The sequence below is a fragment of the Bombina bombina genome, chromosome 6 (genome assembly GCF_027579735.1).
Source record: "Bombina bombina isolate aBomBom1 chromosome 6, aBomBom1.pri, whole genome shotgun sequence".
NCBI lineage: Eukaryota > Metazoa > Chordata > Amphibia > Anura > Bombinatoridae > Bombina > Bombina bombina.
This window is the reverse complement of record NC_069504.1, coordinates 76,254,018-76,265,889: the sequence shown is the minus strand read 5'-3', so window position 1 is coordinate 76,265,889 and position 11,872 is coordinate 76,254,018. Positions and strand designations below refer to the sequence as shown.

Sequence of the window (11,872 nt, the reverse complement as noted above, 5' to 3'; positions counted from 1 at the left end):
AAGGTGCTACTAGTGCATCTACTAGAGTCGCCTTGGGATCCCTGGATCTGGACCCGTAGCAAGGAACCTTGAAGTTCTGACGAGAGGCCATCAGATCCATGTCTGGAATGCCCCACAGTTGAGTAATTTGGGCAAAGATTTCCGGATGGAGTTCCCACTCCCCCGGATGTAATGTCTGACGACTCAGAAAATCCGCTTCCCAATTTTCCACTCCTGGGATGTGGATTGCAGACAGGTGGCAGGAGTGAGTCTCCGCCCATTGAATGATTTTGGTCACTTCTTCCATCGCCAGGGAACTCCTTGTTCCCCCCTGATGGTTGATGTACGCAACAGTCGTCATGTTGTCTGATTGAAACCGTATGAACTTGGCCTTTGCTAGCTGAGGCCAAGCCTTGAGAGCATTGAGTATCGCTCTCAGTTCCAGAATATTTATCGGTAGAAGAGATTCTTCCCGAGACCAAAGACCCTGAGCTTTCAGGGGTCCCCAGACCGCGCCCCAGCCCATCAGACTGGCGTCGGTCGTGACAATGACCCACTCAGGTCTGCGGAAGTTCATCCCTTGTGACAGGTTGTCCAGGGACAGCCACCAACGGAGTGAGTCTCTGGTCCTCTGATTTACTTGTATCGTCGGAGACAAGTCTGTATAGTCCCCATTCCATGAACGATGGAACCTTGAGAAACTTGTTTAGGATCTTGAGATCTAAGATTGGTCTGAACGTTCCCTCTTTTTTGGGAACTACGAACAGATTGGAGTAGAACCCCATCCCTTGTTCTCCTAATGGAACAGGATGAATCACTCCCATTTTTAACAGGTCTTCTACACAATGTAAGAATGCCTGTCTCTTTATGTGGTCTGAAGACAATTGAGACCTGTGGAACCTCCCCCTTGGGGGAAGCCCCTTGAATTCCAGAAGATAACCTTGGGAGACTATTTCTAGTGCCCAAGGATCCAGAACATCTCTTGCCCAAGCCTGAGCGAAGAGAGAGAGTCTGCCCCCCACCAGATCCAGTCCCGGATCGGGGGCCAACATTTCATGCTGTCTTGGTAGCAGTGGCAGGTTTCTTGGCCTGCTTTCCCTTGTTCCAGCCTTGCATTGGTCTCCAGGCTGGCTTGGCTTGAGAAGTATTACCCTCTTGCTTAGAGGACGTAGCACTTGGGGCTGGTCCGTTTCTACGAAAGGGACGAAAATTAGGTTTATTTTTGGCCTTGAAAGACCTATCCTGAGGAAGGGCGTGGCCCTTACCCCCAGTGATATCAGAGATAATCTCTTTCAAGTCAGGGCCAAACAGCGTTTTCCCCTTGAAAGGAATGTTAAGCAATTTGTTCTTGGAAGACGCATCCGCTGACCAAGATTTCAACCAAAGCGCTCTGCGCGCCACAATAGCAAACCCAGAATTTTTCGCCGCTAACCTAGCCAATTGCAAAGTGGCGTCTAGGGTGAAAGAATTAGCCAATTTGAGAGCACGGATTCTGTCCATAATCTCCTCATAAGGAGGAGAATCACTAGCGATCGCCTTTTCTAGCTCATCGAACCAGAAACACGCGGCTGTAGTGACAGGGACAATGCATGAAATTGGTTGTAGAAGGTAACCTTGCTGAACAAACATCTTTTTAAGCAAACCTTCTAATTTTTTATCCATAGGATCTTTGAAAGCACAACTATCTTCTATGGGTATAGTGGTGCGTTTGTTTAAAGTAGAAACCGCCCCCTCGACCTTGGGGACTGTCTGCCATAAGTCCTTTCTGGGGTCGACCATAGGAAACAATTTTTTTAAATATGGGGGGAGGGACGAAAGGTATACCGGGCCTTTCCCATTCTTTATTTACAATGTCCGCCACCCGCTTGGGTATAGGAAAAGCTTCTGGGGGCCCCGGGACCTCTAGGAACTTGTCCATTTTACATAGTTTCTCTGGGATGATCAAATTCTCACAATCATCCAGAGTGGATAACACCTCCTTAAGCAGAGCGCGGAGATGTTCCAACTTAAATTTAAATGTAATCACATCAGGTTCAGCTTGTTGAGAAATTTTCCCTGAATCTGAAATTTCTCCCTCAGACAAAACCTCCCTGGCCCCCTCAGACTGGTGTAGGGGCCCTTCAGAAACAATATCATCAGCGTCCTCATGCTCTTCAGTATCTAAAACAGAGCAGTCGCGCTTACGCTGATAAGTGGGCATTTTGGCTAAAATGTTTTTGATAGAATTATCCATTACAGCCGTTAATTGTTGCATAGTAAGGAGTATTGGCGCGCTAGATGTACTAGGGGCCTCCTGAGTGGGCAAGACTGGTGTAGACGAAGGAGGGGATGATGCAGTACCATGCTTACTCCCCTCACTTGAGGAATCATCTTGGGCATCATTTTCTCTAAATTTTGTGTCACATAAATCACATCTATTTAAATGAGAAGGAACCTTGGCTTCCCCACATTCAGAACACAGTCTATCTGGTAGTTCAGACATGTTAAACAGGCATAAACTTGATAACAAAGTACAAAAAACGTTTTAAAATAAAACCGTTACTGTCACTTTAAATTTTAAACTGAACACACTTTATTACTGCAATTGCGAAAAAGTATGAAGGAATTGTTCAAAATTCACCAAAATTTCACCACAGTGTCTTAAAGCCTTAAAAGTATTGCACCCTTAACCCTTAAAATAACGGAACCGGAGCCGTTTTTATCTTTAACCCCTTTACAGTCCCTGGTATCTGCTTTGCTGAGACCCAACCAAGCCCAAAGGGGAATACGATACCAAATGACGCCTTCAGAAAGTCTTTTCTATGTATCAGAGCTCCTCACACATGCGACTGCATGTCATGCTTCTCAAAAACAAGTGCGCAATACCAGCGCGAAAATGAGGCTCTGCCTATGATTAGGGAAAGCCCCTAGAGAATAAGGTGTCCAAAACAGTGCCTGCCGATATTATTTTACAAAATACCCAGATTAAAATGATTCCTCAAGGCTAAATATGTTTATATATGAATCGATTTAGCCCAGAAAATGTCTACAGTCTTAACAAGCCCTTGTGAAGCCCTTATTTACTGTCTGTAATAAAAATGGCTTACCGGATCCCATAGGGAAATGACAGCTTCCAGCATTACATCGTCTTGTTAGAATGTGTCATACCTCAAGCAGCAAAAGTCTGCTCACTGTTCCCCCAACTGAAGTTAATTCCTCTCAACAGTCCTGTGTGGAACAGCCATCGATTTTAGTAACGGTTGCTAAAATCATTTTCCTCTTACAAACAGAAATCTTCATCTCTTTTCTGTTTCAGAGTAAATAGTACATACCAGCACTATTTTAAAATAACAAACTCTTGATTGAATAATAAAAACTACAGTTAAACACTAAAAAACTCTAAGCCATCTCCGTGGAGATGTTGCCTGTACAACGGCAAAGAGAATGACTGGGGTAGGCGGAGCCTAGGAGGGATCATGTGACCAGCTTTGCTGGGCTCTTTGCCATTTCCTGTTGGGGAAGAGAATATCCCACAAGTAAGGATGACGCCGTGGACCGGACACACCTATGTTGGAGAAAAGGAGAAACTACAAGGTGCAGAGGTGACTGAAAAAAAATATAATCTGTCTTAAAGTGACAGGGCGGGCCGTGGACTCGTCTTACCATAGAAGAAATCAATTTATCAGGTAAGCATAAATTTACTTTTCTTCTATAAAGGTAAGACGAGTCCACGGATTCATCCTTACTTGTGGGAAACAATACCAAAGCTACAGGACACGGATGAACGGGAGGGACAAGACAGATGGTTAAACAGAAGGCACCACTGCTTGAAGAACTTTTCTCCCAAAAATAGCCTCCGAAGAAACAAAGGTATCAAATTTGGAAAATTTGGAAAAGGTATGAAGCGAAGACCAAGTCGCAGCCTTACAAATCTGTTCAACAGACGCATAATTTTTAAAAGCCCATGTGGAAACCACCGCTCTAGTAGAGTGAGCTGTAATTCTTTCAGGAGGCTGCTGTCCAGCAGTCTCGTATGCCAAACGGATGATGCTTTTCAGCCAAAAGGCAAGAGAGGTAGCCGTAGCTTTTTGACCTCTACGTTTTCCAGAATAGACAACAAACAAAGAAGATGTTTGACGGAAATCTTTGGTCGCGTGCAAGTAAAACTTCAAAACACGAACCACATCCAAGTTGTGCAACAGACGCTCCTTCTGAGAGGAAGGATTAGGGCACAGAGAAGGAACAACAATTTCCTGATTGATATTCCTATTAGTAACAACCTTAGGAAGGAATCCAGGTTTGGTACGCAAAACCACCTTATCAGCATGGAAAACGAGATAAGGCGAGTCGCATTGCAATGCAGATAGTTCAGAAACTCTTCGAGCCGAAGAGATAGCAACTAAAAACAGAACTTTCCAAGATAGAAGCTTAATATCTATGAAATGCATAGGTTCAAACGGAACCCCTTGAAGAACTTTAAGAACTAAATTCAAACTCCATGGCGGAGCAACAGGTCTAAACACAGGCTTGATTCTAACTAAAGCCTGACAGAACGACTGAACGTCTGGAATATCTGCCAGACGTTTGTGCAGTAGAATTGAAAAAGCAGATATCTGTCCCTTTAAGGAACTAGCTGATAGCCCCTTCTCCAATCCTTCTTGGAGAAAGGACAAAATCCTAGGAATCCTGACCTTACTCCATGAGTAGCCTTTGGATTCGCACCAATAAAGATATTTATTTTATCACCTCTTTCACTTTACCCTTCCTAGTACTTAGAGTAGGCAAAAAGAATGGCTGGGGGGTGGAGCTAAGGGATGAGCTATATAGACAGCTCTGCTGTGGTGCTCTTTGCCCCTTCCTGTTAGGTAGGATAATATTCCACAAGTAAGGATGAATCCGTGGACTCATCTTACCTTTATAGAAGAAAAGTAGCTTTATTGCACAACCACATACAACAAACCTAATTTACAATGATCGTACGCTTGTTAAATGCTTAAATATTTTAGAATATGAAGTTTAATTACGTGCAGTAAATAAGGTAGTATTTGTGTTTTATTTTATTAAAATCAGCGAGGGCTTTTTGGTTACTGATGCATGCTTTAAGGGTTCTATAACATCCCAGCAACTAAAGGAATTCCTTAAAGAAACACTTTTCTGGATTTTTGGGCCACATTGGATCATAGTACTTGGAGTTTCAGGGAGATTGCACTCCATTTGCTGGCATCAGGGAGCCGCTATTACAATCAGGGAGACTCCCTGAACTTCAGGGAGAGTTGGGATGTCTGTATGTCTCATGCCATGCATCATGAAGGAGTATGGGTGCATGAACTATCTAACAAACATGTCATTATGAAGCATCTTTTATGTTTATGGATATTTATTTAAAGGGATGGTAGAACACTGAATTTTAAATACCTTTCCAAGTAACCTCCATTATCAAAATTGCTTTGTTTTCTTGGTATACTTTATCGAAGAGAAAAAGTAGGTAGGCTCAAAACTTTGCACGTGTCTTTAACACTCTTTGTCAGCTGTGGCTGCAACAGTATTTTTGGTAAAGTTGTATGCTCTGGACGCCAAAGGGGGCACGCAACGATTGGAGGAACCCAGATTCGACATCGATCTGATAACTACAGCAAAAGCTGCAGGCGGTCTACTTTTCATAAAGAAAAAGTATTTTTAAAAAAGAAGCTTCAATGTAAAGTTTAATGAATGAAAGTGCCCCTGTTTCAAAGAGTATTTTTAGATACCGGGCACTTATTCATTAACCCCTTAAGGACCGGGCACTTCAGACAAAAATTTCCCCAAAAGACCAGAGCATTTTTAGCATTTTTGCCATCACTACATTTAAACAGAAGTAGAGGCTTTTTTTTTTACCTATCAAAACTATATATATATTTTTAGTAGACAACCCAAAGTATTGATTTAGACCCATTTTGGTATATTTCATGCTACCATTTCACCGACAAATGCGAACAAATAAAAAAAATCGTTACCTTTTTCACAATTTTAGGTTTCTCACTGAAAAGATTTACAAACAGCTTGTGCAATCATGGCACAAATGGTTGTAAATGCTTCTCTGGGATCCCCTTTGTTCAGAAATAACAGACATATTTGGCACTGCTTTTTGGTAATTAGAAGGCAGCTAAATGCCGCTGTGCACCCCACTTGTCTTATGACCAGCAGTGAAGGGGTTAATTAGGTAGCTTGTAGGGTTAATTTTAGCTTTATTGTAGAGATCAGCCTCCCACCTGACATATCCCACCCCCTGATCCCTCCCTGACCAATCTCAAACAGCTCTCTTCCCTCCCCCACCCACCAAAGGTCACCCTCATCTTTAGTACTGGCAGAAAGTCTGCCAGTATAAAAATAAAAGTTTTTGGGGTTTTTTTAATTTTTTTTTAATTATATATTTTCTGTAGGGAAGTAAGCCCCCTTACCTCCCAACCCCTGATCCCCCCAAACAGCTCTCTAACCCTCCCCCTCTACCTATTTGCAGCCATCTTAGGTACTGGCAGCTGTCTGCCAGTACCCAGTTTGCTGCAACAACATAATTTATGCTTACCTGATAAATTTATTTCTCTTGTAGTGTGTTCAGTCCACGGGTCATCCATTACTTATGGGATATATTCCCTTCCCAACAGGAAGTTGCAAGAGGATCACCCAAGCAGAGCTGCCATATAGCTCCACCCCTCACATGTCATATCCAGTCATTCGACCGAAACAAGACGGGAAAGGAGAAACTATAGGGTGCAGTGGTGACTGGAGTTTTAATTAAAATTTAGAACTGCCTCAAAAAAAGACAGGGCGGGCCGTGGACTGAACACACTACAAGAGAAATAAATTTATCAGGTAAGCATAAATTATGTTTTCTCTTGTTACGTGTGTTCAGTCCACGGGTCATCCATTACTTATGGGATACCAATACCAAAGCTAAAGTACACGGATGATGGGAGGGACAAGGCAGGAACTTTAAACAGAAGGAACCACTGCCTGTAGAACCTTTCTCCCAAAAACAGCCTCCGAAGAAGCAAAAGTGTCAAATTTGTAAAATTTTGAAAAGGTATGAAGTGAAGACCAAGCTGCAGCCTTGCAAATCTGTTCAACAGAGGCCTCATTCTTAAAGGCCCAGGTGGAAGCCACAGCTCTAGTGGAATGAGCTGTAATTCTTTCAGGGGGCTGCTGTCCAGCAGTCTCATAGGCTAAACGTATTATGCTACAAAGCCAAAAAGAGAGAGAGGTGGCCGAAGCCTTTTGACCTCTCCTCTGTCCAGAATAAACGACAAACAGAGAAGAAGTTTGCCGAAAATCCTTAGTTGTCTGTAAGTAGAACTTCAGGGCACGGACTACGTCCAGATTATGCAAAAGACGTTCCTTCTTTGAAGAAGGGTTAGGACATAATGATGGAACAACAATCTCCTGATTGATATTCCTATTAGAAACAACCTTAGGTAAAAATCCAGGTTTAGTACGCAAAACTACCTTGTCTGAATGAAAAATCAGATAAGGGGAATCGCAATTTAAGGCAGATAACTCAGAGACTCTTCGAGTCGAGGAAATAGCCATCAAAAACAGAACTTTCCAAGATAAAAGCTTGATATCAATGGAATGAAGGGGTTCAAACGGAACACCCTGAAGAACTTTAAGAACCAAGTTTAAGCTCCACGGAGGAGCAACAGTTTTAAACACAGGCTTAATCCTAGCCAAAGCCTGACAAAAAGCCTGAACGTCTGGATTCTCTGCCAGACGTTTGTGTAAAAGAATAGACAGAGCAGAAATCTGTCCCTTTAACGAACTAGCGGATAAACCCTTTTCTAAACCCTCTTGTAGAAAAGACAATATCCTAGGAATCCTAACCTTACTCCATGAGTAACTCTTGGATTCACACCAATGTAAATATTTACGCCATATCTTATGGTAAATTTTTCTGGTAACCGGTTTCCGAGCCTGTATCAACGTATCAATAACCGACTCAGAGAAACCACGCTTTGAGAGAATCAAGCGTTCAATCTCCATGCAGTCAGCCTCAGAGAAATTAGGCTTGGATGGTTGAAAGGACCCTGAAGTAGAAGGTCCTGCCTCAGAGGCAGAGACCATGGTGGACAGGACGACATGTCCACTAGGTCTGCATACCAGGTCCTGCGTGGCCACGCAGGCGCTATCAGAATCACTGATGCTCTCTCCTGTTTGATCCTGGCAATCAGACGAGGCAGCAACGGAAACGGTGGGAACACATAAGCCATGTTGAAAATCCAAGGGGCTGCTAGTGCATCTACCAGCACCGCTCCCGGGTCCCTGGACCTGGATCCGTAACAAGGAAGCTTGGCGTTCTGGCGAGAAGCCATGAGATCCAGTTCCGGTTCGCCCCAACGAAGAATCAGTTGAGCAAATACCTCCGGGTGAAGTTCCCACTCCCCCGGGTGAAAGGTCTGGCGGCTTAGAAAGTCCGCCTTCCAGTTCTCCACGCCTGGGATGTAGATCGCTGACAGATGGCAAGAGTGAGACTCTGCCCAGCGAATTATCTTTGAGACTTCTAACATCGATAGGGAACTCCTGGTTCCCCCTTGATGATTGATGTAAGCCACAGTCGTGATGTTGTCCGACTGAAATCTGATGAACCTCAGTGTTGCTAACTGAGGCCAAGCTAGAAGAGCATTGAATATCGCTCTTAATTCCAGAATGTTTATTGGAAGGAGTTTCTCCTCCTGAGTCCATGATCCCTGAGCCTTCAGGGAATTCCAGACTGCGCCCCAGCCTAGAAGGCTGGCATCTGTTGTTACAATCGTCCAATCTGGTCTGCGAAAAGTCATTCCCTTGGACAGATGAATCCGAGACAACCACCAGAGAAGAGAATCTCTGGTCTCCTGGTCCAGATTTAGTAAAGGGGACAGATCTGAGTAATCCCCATTCCACTGACTCAGCATGCATAATTGCAGCGGTCTGAGATGCAGGTGCGCAAATGGCACTATGTCCATTGCCGCGACCATTAAGCCGATTACTTCCATGCACTGAGCTACTGATGGGCTTGGAATGGAATGAAGGACACGGCAAGCATTTAGGATTTTTGATAACCTGGACTCCGTCAGGTAAATCTTCATCTCTACAGAATCTATAAGAGTCCCTAGAAAGGGAACCCTTGTGAGTGGTAACAGAGAACTCTTTTCCATGTTCACTTTCCACCCATGCGACCTCAGAAATGCTAGAACTATCTCTGTATGAGACTTTGCATTTTGAAAACTTGACGCTTGTATCAGAATGTCGTCTAAGTACGGAGCCACCGCTATGCCTCACGGTCTTAGTACCGCCAGAAGCGAGCCCAGAACCTTTGTAAAAATTCTCGGGGCCGTAGCTAACCCGAAGGGAAGAGCTACAAACTGGTAATGCCTGTCTAGAAAGGCAAACCTTAGGTACCGATAATGATCTTTGTGAATCGGTATGTGAAGGTAGGCATCCTTTAAGTCCACTGTGGTCATATACTGACCCTCTTGGATCATGGGTAGGATGGTTCGAATAGTCTCCATTTTGAATGATGGAACTCTTAGGAATTTGTTTAAGATCTTTAGGTCCAAGATTGGTCTGAAGGTTCCCTCTTTCTTGGGAACCACAAACAGATTTGAGTAAAATCCTTGCCCTTGTTCCGTCCGCGGAACTGGGTGGATCACCCCCATTACTAGGAGGTCTTGTACACAGTGAAGAAAAGCCTCTTTCTTTATTTGGTTTGCTGATAACCTTGAAAGATGAAATCTCCCTTGTGGAGGAGAAGCTTTGAAGTCCAGAAGGTATCCCTGAGATATAATCTCCAATGCCCAGGAATCCTGGACATCTCTTGCCCAAGCCTGGGCGAAGAGAGAAAGTCTGCCCCCCACTAGATCCGTTTCCGGATAGGGGGCCCTCTCTTCATGCTGTCTTAGGGGCAGAAGTAGGCTTTCTGGCCTGCTTGCCCTTGTTCCAGGACTGGTTGCTTTTCCAACCCTGTCTGTAACGAGCAGCAGTTCCTTCCTGTTTTGGAGCGGAGGAAGTTGATGCTGCTCCTGCCTTGAAATTACGAAAGGCACGAAAATTAGACTGTTTGGCCTTTGATTTGGCCCTGTCCTGAGGAAGGGTGTGACCCTTACCTCCAGTAATGTCAGCAATAATCTCCTTCAAGCCGGGCCCGAATAAGGTTTGCCCTTTGAAAGGAATATTAAGCAATTTAGATTTAGAGGTTACATCTGCTGACCAGGATTTAAGCCATAGCGCTCTGCGCACCTGAATGGCGAATCCGGAGTTCTTAGCCGTTAGTTTGGTTAAATGCACAACGGCATCCGAAACAAATGCATTAGCTAGCTTAAGGGCTTTAAGCTTGTTCAAAGTCTCATCCAATGGTGCTGTGCGAATAGCCTCTTCCAGAGACTCAAACCAGAAAGCCGCTGCAGCAGTGACGGGCACAATGCATGCAAGGGGCTGTAAAATAAAACCTTGTTGAACAAACATTTTCTTAAGGTAACCTTCTAATTTTTTATCCATTGGATCTGAGAAAGCACAACTATCCTCAACCGGAATAGTGGCACGCTTGGCTAAAGTAGAAACTGCTCCCTCCACCTTAGGGACCGTCTGCCATAAGTCTCGTGTGGTGGCGTCTATTGGGAACATTTTTCTAAATATCGGAGGAGGGGAAAAAGGCACACCGGGTTTATCCCCCTCCTTGTTAATAAGCTCTGTAAGCCTTTTAGGTATAGGAAAAACGTCAGTACACACCGGTACCGCATAGTATTTATCCAGCCTACATAATTTCTCTGGGATTGCAACCGTGTCGCAATCATTCAGAGCCGCTAATACCTCCCCTAGTAATACACGGAGGTTCTCAAGCTTAAATTTAAAATTTGAAATGTCTGAATCCGGTCTCCCTGGATCAGATCCATCACCCACAGAATGAAGCTCTCCGTACTCATGTTCTGCAAATTGTGACGCAGTGTCAGACATGGCCCTCATATCATCAGCGCGCTCTGTCCTTAACCCAGAGCTATCGCGCTTGCCTCTTAACTCAGGCAAATTAGATAATACTTCTTTCATAACATTAGCCATATCTTGTAAAGTGATTTGTAAGTGCCTTGATGTGCTTGGCGCCACAATCTCACGCACCTCCTGAGCGGGAGGCAAAGGTACTGACACGTGAGGAGAGTTAGGCGGCATAACTTCCACCTCGCTGTCTGGTGATAATTTCTTTACCGGTAAAGACAGACTTTTATTTAAAGTAACATCAATACAATTGGTACACATATTTCTATTGGGCTCCACATTGGCCTTTAAACATAATGAGCAAGCAGATTCATCTGTGTCAGACATGTTTAAACAGACTAGCAATGAAGCTATCAAGCTTGGAAATTTCTTTCAATAAGTTTACAAGCAATATAAAAAATGCTGCAGCGCTTTTAAAAACACAAAAAAAAAACTGTCACAGTTGAAATAACAACGAACTAATACGGTTATAGCAACCAATTTTAAACAGTAAATGTATGAAATTAGCAGAGGATTGCACCCATTAGCAAAAGGATGATTAACCCCTCAATACCCAAAACGGATAATCAATTTAAGATTTAACACTTTTCTCACAGTCAAACACACTGTCACAGGTCTGCTGTGACTGATTACCTCCCTCAAAAATGAATTTTGAAGACCCCTGAGCTCTCTGGAGACGTCCTGGATCAAAGAGGAAGAAGCAGGAAGACTGTGCTAGAATTTTAACTGCGCAACAAGGCGCTAAAAAAAGGTCCCTCCCACTCATATCACAACAGTGGGAGACCTGTCTATGCAGAAATATACGTTAGCCATGTGGAAAAAAATCATGCCCAAAAAGATTTATCACCAAAGTACCTCACAAAACGAATAACATGCCAGTAAACATTTTAAAAAAACAACTTTCCAGTGTTATGCAAAG

The 11,872-nt window shown here is 43.7% G+C and overlaps 1 protein-coding gene across 1 annotated transcript in view; it reads right to left on the bottom strand.

The window, feature by feature from the left end:
* CAMK1D (calcium/calmodulin dependent protein kinase ID) overlaps positions 1-11,872 on the bottom strand; it is a 782,349-nt gene that overhangs the window by 688,813 nt on the left and 81,664 nt on the right. The gene's annotated exons all lie outside the window — the stretch shown is intronic.